The sequence below is a fragment of the Zootermopsis nevadensis genome, unplaced genomic scaffold, assembly GCF_977971745.1.
Source record: "Zootermopsis nevadensis isolate Lab colony 2312 unplaced genomic scaffold, Znev_1.0 Znev_ptg000028l, whole genome shotgun sequence".
Classification (NCBI taxonomy): Eukaryota; Metazoa; Arthropoda; class Insecta; order Blattodea; family Termopsidae; genus Zootermopsis; species Zootermopsis nevadensis.
In genome coordinates, this window is record NW_028259160.1 from 20,566,395 (window position 1) to 20,586,009 (window position 19,615).

The window sequence follows — 19,615 nt, forward strand, 5'->3', positions numbered from 1 at the left end:
ACGTGACAAGACGAAAGGAAAAGACTCTGGTAGGTAAACAGCAAAGCCTGACTACATTTCATGCCTGACAGGCTACATAACACATCTCATGAAAACCAATATCTTCTCTTCACCAGCGAACACATTTCAGTGCTCTACGTGAAGTGTCTAACCCCTGTCCTTGTTTGTTTGTTTGTACGTAAGCATTTATGTACTAAGGAATGCGCGTATATTTTTGTGTATCTAAGTCTGTATCTGAATGACACTTTTACATAAACAATTCGTCAGCATTCCCAACTTCCTTCATCAGGAACTTCACTCTTATTTATCCAAACAGGTTTTATATGTTTGATATGAAAGTCGTCCTAATTTACGAAGCAGGAGTAACGTTTGTGTGATATTATGAAAAAATTGACGTGATTGGATATTCAGAAAGTAATTTAATTCTTGAAGAATTAAAAAAAAATAGCAGAGGAGCCATGCTACGTCATTGCTCTATCACGTACGCACAGTCGCTTCGCGCAATATAAGGTTTGCTAGCTGTGGGACGAGTGGGAAACTTACTTTGTGGACGAGCCTCGTATATAACTTTCTGATTGGTAACAATAAATAACAAAAAATTGTATGCAGAGAAGTGAAATTGTCTAAGGATGTAAGTCTTAAACGTATCTAAAAATTCTAGAAGAAACTTACCTAACATTACATAATAAGATTACAAATATGGCGAAAATGCGAAACAATATTCAAATAACATGTAAATCTAACGCAACTTAGACATTTATATTTATTCAGAAAAGTAATTTCTAACATCAGTGAAAATGAAGACAAAGTCTCTAATTTATTCAAACGAATTTTTAATTCCAGACAAGAAACTTTAAAGCACGAATCTAGTGAAATATCTGATATACCACTTGGATATGTCAGCTGTCAACAAATGATACGTTAATAGTCTCTGAATTGAAACGTTCACTCTCGATTGAAAATTTTCTTCACGTGAATGTTTATTTAAGAGTTTCGATCTCATTTTTGCTAGTCTTAGGCTACACTTGCTCGTTTAAATTCACTTTCGCTGAGTAACTAAATCTCTGCTAGCAAAACTCTTTTAAATACTGCAATCGTGGTCGATATGTGTGTTCGAGGTGCGTTATAAGCAGATTGGTCTGAAATTGGAGTGAATCAAATCCTTGTGTCTGTTTCAACGGCGTGTACTGAGTAACGCATGAGTCGAAAATTCTGTTGTGTTTAATAAATTTTAATTTTACGATGTGGTAACACTGCTGAAGTGTCCCAGTTAGTGCCAATGCCACGCAAAATGTAGAAATAGATGTTCTAATGTTCAGTTCTTCAAAGTGACATAAAGGTGAGTGGAAATCGTGTTCTCAGTTTAACCAAATCCATTATTGCAGTAAATAATTTTAAAAAACAAACTACTGTTCTTGCAAGCATATAATTGATTTTTATATACAGGGTGAGTCAGAAGTATGTTTACAAACTTCGTGTGCGTTTTGCAGGATCAAAAATAAAAAGAAATGTTCCTATGAACATGGGGTCGCTAATATTTCATTTTCGAAATAATAGCCTAAGCGATGGATTTGACGAGGTCACCCAGTATCATGGCCACCGAGGTCACCGGACCTGACTCCATTAGACTTTTATCTGTGGGGTCACTTGAAGTTCGTTGTTTATGCAATACCCATAAAAAATAATGACGACCTATGGCAACTGTGCAGAATGCATGCCAGATGATTTGAGGAAATTCTGGTGTGTACGAACGAATTCGTCAGTCTTGTGTACGTCGTGCTCGGGCAGTGTGGAGAATGAACGAACAACCTTTGAGCATCTGTTATAAAGAAACATCCCTGTCCTTATACTTGGCAATGAAGGCATATATTGAAAATTATTTTTGGCTATTATTTTGAAAAATAAGCATTTGCGACCCCATGTTCATAGGATCATTTTTTCTTATTTGCGATCAAGGTACACGTACACAAAATTTGTAAACATACATTTGACTCACCCTGTATATCAAACAAAATCAAAACTGTTCTTAACTGAAAATGACAAAAAAAAATGTCCGAAAACAATCGATTGCTCTGCAGGAGATTCTGTTCGTGATTTTGGCAGGAGACTGCAATGTCTTCGCTGCATACAGCTCATTTCAGGATCTTTGTTTAAAAATACTATGTTTCGTGCCACTGCTGGCTTCGTGTGGCTTACATCCGCTCTTTAGCACCTCTCTGAAAGCCCAGTCCTTCCGTCCACTTATTTTTAACTTCTTGTCCCGCCTTTTATGGATCCGGGGACGAACAATGGAGTAAATGAACAGAAAATCAATTTGAAAAACTCTTAGTACGTTCACTTTCATGTCAAGATTAGAGTCCAATAAGAACTTAACAGTAAACAGAATTTTTAAACAGGTCTACTAATTCTTCAAACGGGCCCAGGATCTTGGCTTTACATCTTCTTAAATGTCCTCTGTACAACCAAATTGTGCAGAGCTAAAGAATGTTTACTTAGGAGACACAATCTTCAGTGCCTTGAGCATCTGCGGGTCCCAACTTTTCGTTGGCTTCATCTGTACACATTTTGGTAGGACTCCTTGGATGAGGGATCGGCCCATCTTAAGGCCTCTACCCGTACAAGGGACAACACAACACAGAAACACATCCATGCCTTGAGTGGGATTCGAACCGGCAGTCACAGTGTCCAAGCTTCACAAGGCACACTCCTCAGATCTAAAGAATTGTAATAATTAATTGTAAGAAGTTAGTCTTCGTTCTTTTATCGTTAGGATATTTAAGAAAATTCTTCATTGAAATAATAGTTTAAAAGATAAAATAATTTAATAAATTTAAAAATGTAATGTTCTCTGCCTTTCAAACTGTGCCTTGACGTTTGTGTTTATCTGTAATATGACTTGTTAAAGTTTAGTTTGGCTTCGTGTGACGAGAATTTTCATTTCGTATGTAGATATTTATTTGTTGATTCCAAGCACATGACTTGCATTGACTAATATTAATTTTAGAATCTACAGAGAGCTTTATAGGCCGACGCATGTAGTCCTTCATTTAATACTCGAAGAAACACGTGTGTTGATATATTTAATCAGTATTTAACACACACCGGGTTTTAGGTTCAGTGAATGTAAACGATGATTACATGCACGTAAGAAAAGAAACTTTGTTTTGACTTCGATTCCTACTTATTTTATTATTTAATGACAATAACGCTGGGCCTTGTAATCCTGGGGTCTCGGGTTCGATTCCCGGCGGTGCCCGAAATTATAACTTGTGTTGGGCAAGGCCGTGGTCTAGGCAACACGGAGATTTCCTCCGTGGCATCCCAACAATTACTCCATTCACACACAGAAGAAGGCAATGGCAAACCACTTCTGGATCATCTGCCAAGAACGTATATGAACAGGTCCCAGTCCGAGGAAAGGATGGAAGGATCCTGTTCATATGGACCTGTCCTCAGACAGAACACTAAATAATAATAAGATGAGGTGGTCTAGCGGTTAGATCGCTGGTCTTGTAATCCTGGGGTCTCGGGTTCGATTCCCGGCGGTGCCCGAATTTATAACTTGTGTTGGGCAAGGCCGTGGTCTAGGTAACACGGAGTTTTCCTCCGTGGCATTCCAACAATTACTCCATTCACACACAGAAGAAGGCAATGGCAAACCACTTCTGGATCATCTGCCAAGAACGTATATGAACAGGTCCCAGTCCGAGAAAAGAATGGAAGGATCCTGTTCATATGGACCTGTCGTCAGACAGAACACTAAATAATAATACTTTTCATTACGAAGTAAATATTTATGGGTTTTAGTTAGTATCAATGTTTGAACCTTACCGTAAAGCATATTTTGCCGTCAAATGATGAGAAACTTATTTAAAAAGTCGAAATTTCTTCTACAGAATCTCAAACGCTTATAAAACATTTCGAGAAGTTGTAAACAAACCTATGTTATATGAATACGAAGCAAGGTAGTTTGTCGGATGGTTGATTCTACCTCTCATCCAGTCTGCCTCAGATACGTAGCCCTTTGCATATATATATTAACTAGAATGCTTTATGTAAGCGCCGTTCGCAACATGTAGATAGCAAATCGCATTGTATTGAATGCTGGATGAATTCTGACTTGGGATCAGCCAGTGGCGTGTACTGCAGTGGCGAATTAAATATTTTTTTGAAACATTACTAGAACATACATCAACAGTTTCAGACTATAGTAATAAAAATGCGTACTTTTAAGAAAACGTTATTCTCGGTATAATAAAAATATTTACTGATGAATAATTCTTAAGATAATCGCGTTAATTGTTCTAGGAATTACACGTACGGACTACGAAATTGCATTGTTTTTCTAGTTTTCCCCGAAAGCCAACACTCAACAGTGGCATCCGGTGATAAAATTCTTCTATTTTGTCAAAAGTTTAAATATATTCGCTTGAATTTTGTTTTTTGTTGTTTAAATTCATAATTCTTAGGCCATAGAGAAATACCTAAATTTTCTGTCATCGAATGAAATATGTTTTAATTCACTGTTTAAAATTCATATGTCTGTGTGTTCCAGCTCTGTAAATCACGCGTTCCAATTCCCATATTTCTGCTTTCAGAGTTTGAAAGAAATGTCATCTCCCCATTCGGCCATTTCGGTTTTATAAACCTCGTTTAATGAATAAAAGTCTCATTAAATACGAAACTTGGCACTTTTATAAAATTGGAGACCGTGCATCTGAAATCGGCTGTCATATGTAACAAGAGAAATACAGAGACACGATTTGGCTTCTGAAGCTTTTGGCACACTCCACCACAAAGGCAGCGATTTGCGAGCTCTTCACCATGGAATCAAATAGAAATGTAGTATAATATCTCTCAGTAAAACTGATAACATAAAATATTGTTGGATAACGTACGGCAAAATATATCACGAAAATTTATACATTTTTCGAGACTGAAGACTGTAGTTCTCGTCAAATATCGTACAGATGTCATACATTTACAAATGGGGAATTTTAAGAAAATTTTTTGTATCAGACAACGTCAGCCTAGCTTGTTCAAACTGAATCCACTTAGAGTCAAACTTCAACAGGTTGTACGAAACAATAAACTTGCGATCTGACACCGCTTTTGGAAAACAGCCGATAACTTCAAAATGTCCGAAATTCCTTTGAAGCAGAATGGAGAATTATTACAGATCGTCTAACGCGACATTTTATAAATTCACCAAAAGTTCTTCTTACAGGATTTATCGTGTGTATAGACTTAAAATTAAACTTCTGGAATAGCTTTTAATTACAGGAGCAATGCTGTTATCATCAGATGTGAATAAATATCAGTTTAGAGTTAGTATAATTAATTAATTAAACAAAGTCCTTTATTCAGCTTAAATCTCCTCTAAAGACGCAGATACAATATTTTTTTAGTGCCATTAACTTTGTGTGGGTTACATAAAATTTTTTTTAATAATTGTGATCATGCCACAGTATGTAGATTCTAATTTTTGAAAATCCTTTCTTGTCATATTTAACCACTAGTCAGTTATGCGCAGACCAAAGGTCTTTGAAATGCAGTTTTTACAATCCATAACATTGGAAAACACGTGATGATCATTCCCATTTCAGTGTGCTAAGTCCGAAAATCGATAAATAAATTTCGATGGAAAATTAAGTTACCCTTGGACTGAATATTTTTTACGAGTGACGTTAATTTAAATTCAATTTAAACACTGAGATCTTAACCTTTTTCGTCTGCCCAGTTTGGATATTTTAAATTTCGTAAACTTGCCTCTGAGTCATACAGTTGTCACCCTTATGTATCCTTCCGTACATATCCTTTTCTCCTATATCCTCTGGACACCAAAATCTTATTATTTAAATTTTTTTATTTGGTGAATTCTACAAGTGTGGTAGAAGACACGTCACTATTCACAAAACCTCGAAATCCAGGTAGCATACGTTCAAGTGCTCAGAAATGGATGTCTTCTAGGTCGTAGCGCCGTGCAGTGTGGTAAAAGCTTACCGACGTTTCAGAGGTCATTGCTGCCTCCATCATTGGGAAATAATGTCTAAAAGATAGCTATCTTCGGACTCACCGCCATGATAACCCTAAATTCGACTCAAAATGCTTAATGCACTGTTTAAGTGTTGTTGACAATTCCCGGAAAGTAATATATTAGTATTAAACAATTTGCAAACTGCTTGACACAGTATCAGTCTGTGAGATGTAATAGGGTAAAATTTGTGTGTGTGTGCTCGCGAGCACTTATGTATGTACGAGGTGCGATCGGAAAGTTTCTAGACTGCGCGCATAAAAACCCGTACACTTATCTCAGGTATTAAATTCATCCATCACCCTCGAAGTAGTTCCCCTGGGAGTGAACACAACGATCCCAGCGCCGCTGCCAAGCCTGGAAACATCCCTGGAAATCTTTCTTTGTCAGCCTGTCAAGCACCATCTGCGATTCTGCCTGAATCTCTTCTATCGTCTCAAATCTTCTTCCCTTTAGCTGAATTTTCATCTTTGGGAAGAGGAAGAAGTCACACGGAGCTTAGAAAGGAAGTTGGGGTCGGTTCTTGCAAGATCTTTGAGCTCCTGACAAACGAGAAGTCGATTCTGCTTCTGGTCCTCAGACAGGATGCGTCGCATGTGGAGTTCTTCCTTTAGAATCAGCTGACAGGTCCCATAGCCTATCCCAACAATGTCGCACAAGTCGTTGATGGTACGACGTCGATCTTCGTGAATGGCTTGCCGAATCTTCGTAACATTTTCTGGCGTTGTGCTCGAAGATGGTCGTCCAGAACGCTCGTCATCATCGACAGAGGTTCGGCCATTTTTAAAACGTGAATGCCACACAAAAGTTTGCGGACTCCGCAAATGCTTGCTTTAGCATTTCATAGGTTTCCGTAGCCGTTTTGGCGAGTCTTTGGCAAAATTTGATGCACACGCCATTCCGAAATCGCAGGAGGGTCGGTGTAATGCACTACCAAAACGCCCGTAACTAAGAAACAAATGCTAATTCGATGATACCGGCTGGCACACTGATTCACTATGAATGTAGGCCGCACTCCTTAGCGGCAGAAGCTCGTACTACATCCGGTTCGCCCTCTATTGACACAGTCTAGAAACTTTCCGATCGCACCTCGTACACACTCCTTAATTTGACGCGTGCAACAAGCATTGGTCTGTAACACGTATCTTATAACGTAATAGTTTTTGTTATTAATTGAACATTGCTGTATTAATATATCATATAACATTCTTTCTTTGGAAACTAATTGTTAAGAACAAAAATATGGGGGCGAAAATATGGATTATATTTTAAATTAATTTTTTATGGTGGTAGATAAACGTTTTATTTGTTATTCTTTAATCAGGTCTCAATAGGAAGAGAGTTAAACTTAAAACGTAAAAATTCAGAATATATTTCAATGTCATCACTTAATTATTTACTTAAGATAGTGATTAGTTGGAAAGAAATATTTTATTTATTGTGTAACGTCCAACTCGCAGGGTCGTAATCTTGCAACAAAGAAGTTTATAGAACAAATAACGTTTGCATTGAGTTTTAGGCGATCAATTCTCAACTCCACTTCGCGCGATGTAAAGAAACAAGTATTGAACGATTGTGCAGGATTACAATAAAACTGCTTCAGTACTTGCCAAATGAATATTTATGCTCCTCGCCTCTGGTAGATGGCACTTACAATTCCCTCTCCCAATTTACATCTGAATGCAAGAAACACCATACACACGGCATTAGGCTGTATTTCGCTCTTCTGTACATAATTTCCGTCACGCTAATAACGCTGCTGCTGCCACAGCGTCGGTGAAGAGGGCGGGCGCAGGACGAACTACGAAGAGCTATATTTTCGAGTCTCGCGATTAAGTCACGTTACTATTTCGTGACATAAAGATAGACAATACGCTCTTCAAATACGGCAACGCTCAAATATCTTGGAAGCAGAGTAATACTTCAGAAATGCGTCCACGAAAAATTAAATTCCTGGATCGTGTGTTCGTTGTATTGTCTGTTTGTCAGCGATGTCTTAGTACAATTTACGTACTGTGGTCTAGCGGTTAGAACGCTGGCCTTGTAATCCTGGGGTCTCGGGTTCGATTCCTGGCGGTGCCCGAATTTATAACTTGTGTTGGGCAAGGCCGTGGTCTAGGCAACACGGAATTTTCCTCCGTGGCATCCCAACAATTACTCCATTCACACACAGAAGAAGGCAATGGCAAACCACTTCTGGATCATCTGCCAAGAACGTATATGAATAGGTCCCAGTCCGAGAAAAGGATGGAAGGATCCTGTTCATATGGACCTGTCGTCAGACAGAACACTAAATAATAATAAGATGAGGTGGTCTAGCGGTTAGAACGCTGGCCTTGTAATCCTGGGGTCTCGGGTTCGATTCCCGGCGGTGCCCGAATTTATAACTTGTATTGGGCAAGGCCGTTGTCTAGGCAACACGGAGTTTTCCTCCGGGGGCATCCCCGGTTTCTCCGTGTCATCCCAACAATTACTCCATTCACACACAGAAGAAGGCAATGGCAAACCACTTCTGGATCATCTGCCAAGAACGTATATGAATAGGTCCCAGTCCGAGAAAAGGATGTTCATATGGACCTGTCGTCAGACAGAACACTAAATAATAATAAGATAAGGTAGTCTAGCGGTTAGAACGCTGGCCTTGTAATCCTGGGGTCTCGGGTTCGATTCCCGGCGGTGCCCGAATTTATAACTTGTATTGGGCAAGGCCGTTGTCTAGGCAACACGGAGTTTTCCTCCGGGGGCATCCCCGGTTTCTCCGTGGCATCCCAACAATTACTCCATTCACACACAGAAGAAGGCAATGGCAAACCACTTCTGGATCATCTGCCAAGAACGTATATGAACAGGTCCCAGTCCGAGAAAAGGATGGAAGGATCCTGTTCATATGGACCTGTCGTCAGACAGAACACTAATAATAATAATAATAGGATAAAACATAATTAGTGTGTAATGAATCGGGAAGGCTCTGGTCTAATTTATTGGTGTTATAAAGGCGTTTGTCGGGAGGAACTGAGGAAAATTTAATAATCTCTTTAAATGCAGCCATTAGAGCTAGTTCAGAATATTTTTTTTTCTATCCAGCACCTTTATAATTACGTAATTTTGTAACGAATCTTGGTTCTATTGTTTTACGTGAGTAAAACCTAGTCTGTCACCCTAAGGGACCCAAAGGATAGAAAATAACAGATAGACGAAGAAAATTGCAAAGTGAGGAGATGCATAATTCGTACTTTCCACGGGTCACATAACAGCGCCTATGCGACAGGTGAGAAATGAGAACATGTATTTGGCTGGAAACCAACAGAGAAGGGGTCATTTGGCAGATGTAATTGTCATGATAATATTCAAAAGAATTTCAATGGAACATCAAATCTAAAAGGTTTTGAAGATGGTGAGTTATTTGAATAAAATTTCCTTGGATATTTTCCATCCTCTAGTAAAATAATAATAATTTTTTTTTATTATTATTTTACTAGACGATGGAAAATATCCAAGGAAATTTTATTCAAATTCAAAGGAACAGTTTGAGAGGATGTGAACTGGATTATTATCTCTCAGGGCAGGGTCCTGCGATCGGACGTTGTACAAGGTAACGTACATTCCGGGTCCACAAATGGCCAGAAATTTCTTCATTATTTGAGCGGTTTCCGAGTACGCAGACGATCTATTCATTTGCAAAATCATATTTCGTCTCTTAGTTCTGAAGTGGCAACTTGCTTTGTAGATATTTTACTTTGTACCATCGCGGCGTCTCCTGCTGTGATGTTGGTATTGATCCTACTCAAGTTTTGTTGGGTATCCATCTATCCATTGTCTTCCTTTCATTGCAAATACTGAGACCCCTTCTGTAAACACAAAGAAACTCGTTTGTGTGTATTTCCATGAAATAAGTATACTTAAGAGATCTTTCACAAGGCAGAGTAAATACGAAGACTATTACTTGTTTACACCACAGAGTAATAACATCACAGAAGGTAGATCTACCTGTAGCCACGTATTTTAGAACGCACATTATTTTCAATTTAAGGCTTTGAACTTTGCACTTCTAAATATCACGGACAACGCTTAAGAGAAAATCTTCCTGAGCTAGTGAGCGGCTCTCAGTTGCCAACAGATAGAAAATCAGGAAGTTTTGAGACGGGGTCCCCTGATCTTTGTCGTATATTGTAATTGTTCGAATGACTATGTTATAAATTACCTATAAACATCATCATTACTTTCAGTACATTTCTTATGAAGTGTTTTTTGTCTGCAGTAATTCTTGTCTTTGCTAACAATTACATCACGACTTCGCGTCGATGTTCCCTTGCGGCAAATTCCTTACAGCATCAGTAGCGAAGCCTGGCGCTGATTGACACAAACACAGTGAGTGCTATGTCCGATTGATCCCGAAACACCTCATTAGTAAGTCTACTTGAGTAACTGAAATTCTTTCCCCTGTCAAGGAACTTCTATCTTCTTAGGACACAAGCTTTGAGAGATTTTAACTCAGACACCATCCATATTTCAACATCTTAGCCAGCTTAATCCAGCTTCCACCTTCCGTAAGATCTATCGAATCTGCCCCCAGGATTATCCAATGCGGCCTTGAGCTTGTGGTCTTCCAATAAAATGTTTATATTATAACTAATTTTCTGCATGTGTGCTATATGTACTGTTCGCGACCGTAATCTTGAGACTTGCTGGGTGAGGAAGTCTTCAGATTACAGTAGCAAACAGTAACATCATTCACGAAGAATGTAAAGTTTGACGATCTTAATAATAAAATTATCTTCCGAAATTGAACCAATCTGATGTTTACTTAACTCTAATATCCTTCTCAAACACACGACTCCTTTAAAATAATAACAATAAGCGTTGTTAAGATACATAATAATAATTGTAACAAATTCCAAATAACAAACCAGATGTTATAATCCGAAACAAAAATGGAACTTGTCTCTTAATTGATATAGAAATACCGACTGACAGGAATGTGATTAAGAAGGAATCAGAGAAGATCTTGAAATAAAAGGACATTCTCATTGAAATACAGAGAATGTGGAAAGTTCAAGCAAAAATAATTCCAGTAATTATAGGAGTAACTGGAACTGTCTCCAAATCACTCAGAAAACATTTGGCCAACATCCCGGGTGAACACGACATCAGGGAACTGCAGAAAACTATCATTTTAGGATCTTCATACGTAATTCGAAAGACGCTGTCGTAAAATATATAGTCGTCCCTCACAATTAAAATATATAATACATGTAACACGTATTAAAAATAAAATGTATTTCGGAAATAGCTGCTGCCCTACGTACCTTAGGGGCAAGGTTTGTCTCGGGTACATAGAAGTAAATACTCTATAAAGTGGTGAATAGATGGAATAATAATAATTATTATTTGTTTTTTTTCCGATGTATTTAATATGTAACTAGCAAACTTCGATCTGTATGACGATGTAACCAATATCTCTATATCAAGAAGTGAAGGATCATAAAGGAGACGCGGTAGCTTTAAATACATTTATTTATGTGTTGCTGACAGTAACAAATCAGATGTCACAGAACGAGTAACAGTTGGTAGATTCTTATATACGTAAATCGTATTCAATATGTGACTCCTGTTAATTCAATGCCATTCGCTTGCGTCGCTAAAATTTTCCTTAATTGCAGCCAATGTTTTTTAAGGGGCGAGATCCCAGAGGAACTGTCATTTCTCCACCAATCATGTGCCTGTTATTCTGAAGACACTGTCCTTCTAGAATCACCGTTAGAAATAATCACAGTCCCGCGAGAAATGACTAAGACCATCTAATTTGATATCGCTGATAATACCGATAAGAGATGAGCCAATCAGAAAACGTTTTCTCAGGACATGTATAACCACATACCTTGGCGCCCTGTTTAATGCATTGAAAATGTCATCAAAGTGGTCTTGAAGAAATTTAGGTAACATTCAGCATTGTTTTTGTGTGTCATCTAGGAAAACTCCACTCTCTTTAAATTTGCGATAGAATATGCTATCAGGTAAGTCCAAGATAGACAGGAGGGTTTTCAATTGAATGGGACACATCAGCTATTGGCATTTGATGATGATGTTAATTTATTGGGGGACGATATGAATACAATAAAGAGGAACGCAGAAGTTTTACTAAAAGCCAATAGACAAGTGGGGCTGGAAGTAAATTAAGAAAAAACTAAGTACATGTTAGTATCTCGTCGTCAGCAGACAGGTGAGCAAAATTATCTTAGGGTGGCTAATAAGTCCTTTGAAAGGGCTACAAAGTTCAAATATTTGGGAACAACAACAAATCAAAATGACACTCACGAGGAAGTTAGGAGGAGATTAAATTCCGGAAATACTTGCTACTTCTCAGTTCAAAATATTTTGTCTTCCCGTCTGATTTCTAAGAACCTGGAAATTAAAATATACAAACTAATAATCTTACCTGTTGTTTTGTATGGGTGGGAAACATGGTCACTCACTCAGAGAGAGGAACACAGATTGCCGGTGTTTGAGAACAGGATGTTGAGGAGGATATTTGGGCCCAAGAGAGAAGACGATGGGGTCTGAAGGAAACTGCATAATGATGAGCTTAAAAATCTGTACTCCTCCCCCAATATTGTCATGGTGATTAAGTCGAGAAGAATGAGATGGGCGGGGCATGTAGCGCGCATGGATGAGACAAGAGGTGTGCACCGGGTATTGGTTGGGAAGCCTGAGGGGAAGAGACCTCTGGGGAGACCTAGACGTAGATGGGAGGATAATCTCAGGCGGGATCTATGGGAGATAGGAGTTGAAGGAGACTGGATTTTGTTGGCCCAGGACAGGGTCCGGTGGAGGGCTTTGGTTAATTCGGTGATGAACCTTCGGGTTCCGTAAGCCATCTGGTTGGTTGGGTCCACTATTTGGGAAGCCTGAGGGGAAGAGACCTCTGGGGAGACCTAGACGTAGATGGGAGGATAATCTCATACGGGATCTATGGGAGATAGGAGTTGAAGGAGACTGGATTTTGTTGGCCCAGGACAGGGTCCGGTGGAGGGCTTTGGTTAATTCGGTGATGAACCTTCGGGTTCGGTAAGCCTGTTGGTTAACAAGTTAATTAGTCGTCCAAGAAGACTGGCTCGGAAATTGTAGCGCCGTTTAATCCATTTCTTAAACAATCAGGTCTTCGTGACTGTGTGGGGAATCCCAATTTCCCTAAGACACTTGTCCTTTGATTTACCTCTTTAGGTAGAATTTCGATTAGTCATTGAACGAAATATGATGAATAACTGATGCAAAGTCTTCAAGGCATTGACGAAATGATCTATGTGTTTGTCAACATCTGTCGAAGATTTTTTCACAGAATTTTGTAGAGAACTATTTTCAGGTCTTTTGAACACTTTTTAAAGTGAATGTTTGCTTAAAACGCAGCTTTCGACACAGCCGATAGAGAGTTTCAACAGGAAGTCACTGTTTGGGGAATCCTTGGTCGAAAGTGTATCAGCCAGGGTGAATCCTCCTTGATGACGTTGCAAGCTTATGTAATGAAACTCGGTCTCTTCTATGACAACCAAGGTAACGTGAAGAAGGCGTTTGAAACTTTTGTGTACTCCTACATTACACGTTTCCAATCCTGTTATAATGGAACGGTGAACAGGACATGCGGTGCTCTGTTTGTGTTTTCAGACTTGGCAGATTTCAGCGCCAACAACTTAAGTTCTTCGTTGCTGGCGCGTAATAATCGAGAGAGAGAGCTAGGGAGGAGCTTAGGTTACGTGTGTGAAGAGCGGATCTGTGGTAATGGAAGCATATGAACAGGAGTAACCATGATAAACTTTCGAGTCCTTCATGGTACTCGTTATCAGTTTTAAGTTATCGTTAACACAAAACTTCAGGAAATAAGGGAAAATTTAATTGAATTTTCGTAACAATCCTTGGCTAAAATCCAGGTACATTTCACTCAAAGTATACGAATTTAAAACTAAGATATTTTTATGTTTTCACGTTGGTAAGTATGAAGATAGTTGAATTATTATTTTTTCTTTATTGTCAGGAGTTTACAGACGTTTGAGAGTTGATTACTTTCTCATGAATCGGTCATCAATGGAGGCAGGTGGAAACTCTGAATCGTCGGTTAACCTTTACTAAACTACACTGGGCGATAACCCTGAAGAAAGTCATCTTGAAATCTAAATCTGCTTCTTAGGATTAACGGAAGAATCATAATTCTCTTCAGGGAACTTTGTTAGATATTGTTTTTGGCTGTTGGCGGGTGTGGAGCGCTGGGATACAAAACATTTGTCTCTCTTTCTTCATAAAAGGAGTTATCGGTTAAGCTCGCAATTAAAATTTATGCGAATACCAGTTGGGTACTAAAGGGATTATCTGTTATACCACCTCGTGGTATTTCTACGAATTTAGTCCATTTCTGTTTCTGCATTAAGGTTCAAAGTTTCTGTCCGGAGAGCGTTGTTAATAAATTATAAAACCCAAGACACTATTGAGTAGCGACATAACAGTTGGTAGTTTGTTTCAGGCGAAAGGAATACGCCAGTTTACATTATTTAGATTCTGTACTTGAAAATTCTTTTTGTTAGGAGTGTTCGATACAGAAGACCTTACTTTCAGCAGTATATAACCCGGAATAAAAGCCGACGTTTCGGAGAACTACTATCTCTCCAGCTTTGAAACAGCTGGCCCTCCCCACAGAATATTTTATAAACACATTCTGCACCTGACTGACATTTACAAAATATTTTGTAAAAGAGAGTATCATGTATTTTAAATACCATTCTTTAGTAAGTAGCCTACATGCTTTGTGGAAACGTTGAAACTGTGTTTCAACAGTGGAGCGATATGAAGGGAGGAATTCATTCATAGTATTGATTTATTTTTAAAGTCAGAAGTACTTATAAACTATTCTAGTAAAGTCCAAATCTATGTTGATGACTTGTAAAACGTAAATGCCATGAACGGATTAGTCTACAAAACTGATCCAATATTATTTTACAGTGAAACATATAAACATAGATCATGGACACTGTTTTTATGATACATAGATGGTCTATACAGCTTTCAAGAAGTAATATTGAATGAAGTAATACGTGGTTTAAATGCAAAATAAAAAGAACACAATTCATTAAATTTCCTTCTCTACAGATATTAAAATGGAATTAAAAGAACGTAATTTCTGTTGTTGTCTTACACACAAAACGTTCAGTGACATATGTAGGTTGAAGAAACGTCTTTTAACTTGTCAGAACAAGTGACAGTCCATTGAAGGGTGGAAATCCTCGCCTACCGAAACAGCCTCACCATTTGTTTCGTTTGGTTATAAACTGTGGTCTCTTACTTTCACGAAGGAACGTACTTAACAAAAGTTACAAAAAAGTTTTTGAAGTTGAAAAAGAGGGGAGATAATTTTTTTTTTTTAAATTTTACCATCAAAATTATGATTTGCATTTTTACGTCTCCGCTGGGTGTGTACCTTGGGGTGGGGAACACAAATATATGAGGTTCGTGGGAAACCGAGGATATGAGAATATAGAAATGAGATTGACTGCCAAAATGCTTTTTGAAGAACTTGATTAATAGCTTCTGTGATTCCGAGAGCTTCGTATCTTCTGAGTCCTCTGACGAAGTCCTTGATCCTTCTTGCAGCTCGGGCTGAGGGTAAATTTCTTCAGGGGAGGTTTCTGCCATGTTGTAGTCGGCTTTTCCCCAAGGAATGTCCCACGATGGTAGTGACTTTGAAGCCACGACGGGTCTGGACGTGTAGAGCCTAACAGTCCATCGTCCTTGCAGACAGCGGCTTGATGTTACATGGATGGATCTCATTAAAAAGACGCTAATCTTACGCACTCTGACGTTACTAAGTTACATCTGAAAATATAAACGATGACAAGTGAGGTTTTTTTTGTGGAAAATAGGTGAATCTAGGAATGATTGTTATGAAAATTTAGATTTTGAAAAATTAAATCAAAGCAGAAATTTAAGGAAAACGATATATTTTATGAAACTTCACTATGACATTACTCAATTGAATAAAAATTTACTTGGATATTATCCATAGTCTAGTAATAAAACGTAAAAAACGTAAAACGACGTTTCGGAGATGGGGCTCTATCTCCGTCTTCAGGTTCCTACTCAGTTGGGCCCACTAGATAGAGCTAATCCCTATCTCCGGACCTCTATCTAGTGGGCCCAACTGAGTAGGAACCTGAAAACGGAGATAGAGCCCCATCTCCGAAACGTCGTTTTACGTTTTTTACGTTTTATTACTAGACGATGGATAATATCCAAGTAAATTTTTATTCAATTGACTCTTCACCATCGTCAAGAAGTTTTAGATTTGATATGACATTACTGTTTGTAGACGGGGTATTTCCCGACCCTTGTGTTGTGCTGTGTATGGAAGCTTCCGCGAACACAGATCACAGTTACGAGAGTTGGTAATGATGTACGACTTTTTCTAAAGGTATTCCACGTCAGCAATTTTTCTTAGACGAAGACCTCTTTCAGCATTTGAGTACATTTATTTGTGTTGAAGTTCACAGGACTCCACACACACAGACATAACCCTTATTTCGTTTGTTTCTGAATTCATTATTTATATAGTAATTTAATTTAGATACGTAACAATGGATAAACTGAGACAGAATGGAAGCTGTTTCCACTTCTTCTCCTTGCCTTCTTAATTTCCGGAGTTTGTCGTTTCTTTTTCGAATTTTGACGTTTTACGAGAATTTAAAGTTCCGGGTGTGAAACAGCAGAAGGCTTGTGATACGTATGGCAGTAACACCGCGTTACTTTTTAAATGACGTGTCTCCTGCCGGTGGCACGTAGTCATTCAAGTGACGTGAGCGTCGTAGGTTCTTCGTTATGTTGATGGATGCTTAATAATTTCTTGAGTTCCACGTGTGTTTGTGTGTGTGGGGGGCTGCGTCTTGTGGATTAGGATGAAAGAAACACATTAAAACTGACACGTTTTGAGCCTAAGAGCCAAGCACAAAGGGTCAAAATGTACTACTGTGTTCAGTTAATATTTTAATATTTTCCATCAAATCACAATTTTAATAAGATAATAAAATATATAAAATATTTAAAATATCATTTCACGTTCCGCATCGAATGATCGATTTACAAATTGGAATGTTCTCTTACGACATGTTTCGGTTATAATTTATAATTTATACCTGAGGACGGTTAAATATAACCGAAACATGTCGTAAGAGAACGTTCCAATTTGTAAATCGATCATTCGATGCGGAACGTGAAATGATATTTTAAATATTTTATTATCTTATTAAAATTGTGATTTGACGGGAAATATTAAAATATTAACCTTATTCACAATATGACGCAAATATACTACCTTACTATGTTCAGGTTGGGCTAGAATGTAACCACCAAGCTGTACTTCATTTAAACGGTGAGGCAAAGATTCTCATTCAACTACAATTCAAATCAGTGAACCTCAATTTCGACGATTAATCGCATTATTAGAGCCAAAGATCGATACCACATTTTGATTTCCGTCTTCTGAACTTTTATGCGTTCTCATATATTTGAATTTACATTTTGATAAGACCGTCATTTTTTTTGTATTTTAAAATTAAACGGGGAAAGATTTACAAAAAATTGGCTTGAGTAATACAATATGTCAGCAAAGTTCCTTGTTATAATTTATCCTTGAGGAGAAAATCGATTTTGAGCTTTGTAGATATAAGGTAGTATAGTTGCGTCATATTGTGAATTAGGTTAATATTTTAATATTTTTCGTCAAATCACAATTTTAATAAGATAATAAAATATAAAATATTTAAAATATCATTTCACGTTCCGCATCGGAACGTGAAATGATATTTTAAATATTTTATATTTTATTATCTTATTAAAATTGTGATTTGACGGAAAATATTAAAATATTTGTAGATATATTTGAGCCATCCTGTAACGAATAGCGGTACAGAGAGAGAGTTAAAGAAAGAGAGATACGTGTTTACAAATGGCGTCTGCTTCACGCGTAAAGCAGATGATTATTTATTCACCAACTGTGAAGTTGATCGGCTCACGACGGTACATGAACGTAGATGAGTAGAAGCAAATCGGTCATTTTAAGTAACAATATAGAACAGAAATTAAGAAAAAGAAACATCTCCCAGGAAAATTTAATTTAGAATTCTTTTCTCCTTTTGTTTTATACCGCGCATTGAATTCTTTACTCTATATTTTTTATCTTTCTACTGGCACATCAGCAATCAACGATTCAGAGTTTTATTTATTATACCAATTCGAAATAATACGAGGTGCGATCGGAAAGTTTCTAGACTGCGCCTATAAAAAAAAACCCGTACACTTATCTCAGGTATTAAATTCATCCATCACCCTCGAAGTAGTTCCCCTGGGAGTGAACACAACGATCCCAGCGCCGCTGCCAAGCCTGGAAGCATCCCTGGAAATCTTTCTTTGTCAGCCTGTCAAGCACCATCTGCGATTCTGCCTGAATCTCTTCTATCTTCTCAAATCTCCTTCCCTTTAGCTGAATTTCCATCTTTGGGAAGAGGAAGAAGTCACACGGAGCTTAGAAAGGAAGTTGGGGTCGGTTCTTGCAAGATCTTTGAGCTCCTGACAAACGAGAAGTCGATTCTGCTTCTGGTCCTCAGACAGGATGCGTCGCATGTGGAGTTCTTCCTTTAGAATCAGCTGACAGGTCCCAGAGCCTATCCCAACAATGTCGCACAAGTCGTTGATGGTACGACGTCGATCTTCGTGAATGGCCTGCCGAATCTTCGTAACATTTTCGGGCGTTGTGCTCGAAGATGGTCGTCCAGAACGCTCGTCATCATCGACAGAGGTTCGGCCATTTTTAAAACGTGAATGCCACACAAAAGTTTGTGCACGACCCATTGCGGACTCCCCAAATGCTTGCTTTAGCATTTCATAGGTTTCCGTAGCCGTTTTGGCGAGTCTTTGGCAAAATTTGATGCACACGCCATTCCGAAATCGCAGGAGGGTCGGTGTAATGCACTACCAAAACGCCCGTAACTAAGAAACAAATGCTAATTCGATGATGCCGGCTGGCACACTGATTAACTATGAATGTAGGCCGCACCCCCTAAAGGCAGAAGCTTGTACTACATCCGGTTCGCCCGCTATTGACACAGTCTAGAAACTTACCGATCGCACCGCGTAATTTAATTTGCTATTGCCCTTGGGTTTAAGCTCCACTGTAAACTTGGTCGAATCTCCCCAATGAAACGAACTTTTCAGGGGTCAGTGGGTCACCTTTCTGACAGCTGCCAGCGACGAAGTCAGGTCCAGTTTCGAAGCTTTTTTGCGAAATTATATTATCAAACACAAGATCACGAATTCAATTATGTTTTTAGAAAGTCAGAGTGTGGCGAATAAAGTTTAAATATGAACAGTTCAGTTATATTCAAAACTTTGGTGGGCAGTGCCGTAAAGTGGAACATAGTGACTGTAAAGTGACTCCCAAATGCCACATCTGTAATTAAACTGTCGCTGTATTTTGTTTCCTTTATTTCCTCGGAAATTGTCCTTCATCTCTTTCCCCATTCCTCCTGCCTATGGTCATCATAAACTTGT

At 38.4% G+C, this 19,615-nt stretch overlaps 1 protein-coding gene and 1 long non-coding RNA gene across 2 annotated transcripts in view; one reads left to right on the forward strand and one right to left on the reverse strand.

Annotated features, from left to right (window-relative positions):
• LOC110831703 (dopamine receptor 1) overlaps positions 1 to 19,615 on the forward strand; it is a 355,076-nt gene that overhangs the window by 103,931 nt on the left and 231,530 nt on the right. The gene's annotated exons all lie outside the window — the stretch shown is intronic.
• The window catches only part of LOC147872428 (uncharacterized), a 146,259-nt gene continuing 140,418 nt past the window's right edge, over positions 13,775 to 19,615 (reverse strand). The window contains exon 2 of the long non-coding RNA XR_015537579.1: positions 13,775 to 15,889. This is a non-coding gene — a long non-coding RNA (uncharacterized LOC147872428). The remainder of the gene's footprint in view (positions 15,890 to 19,615) is intronic.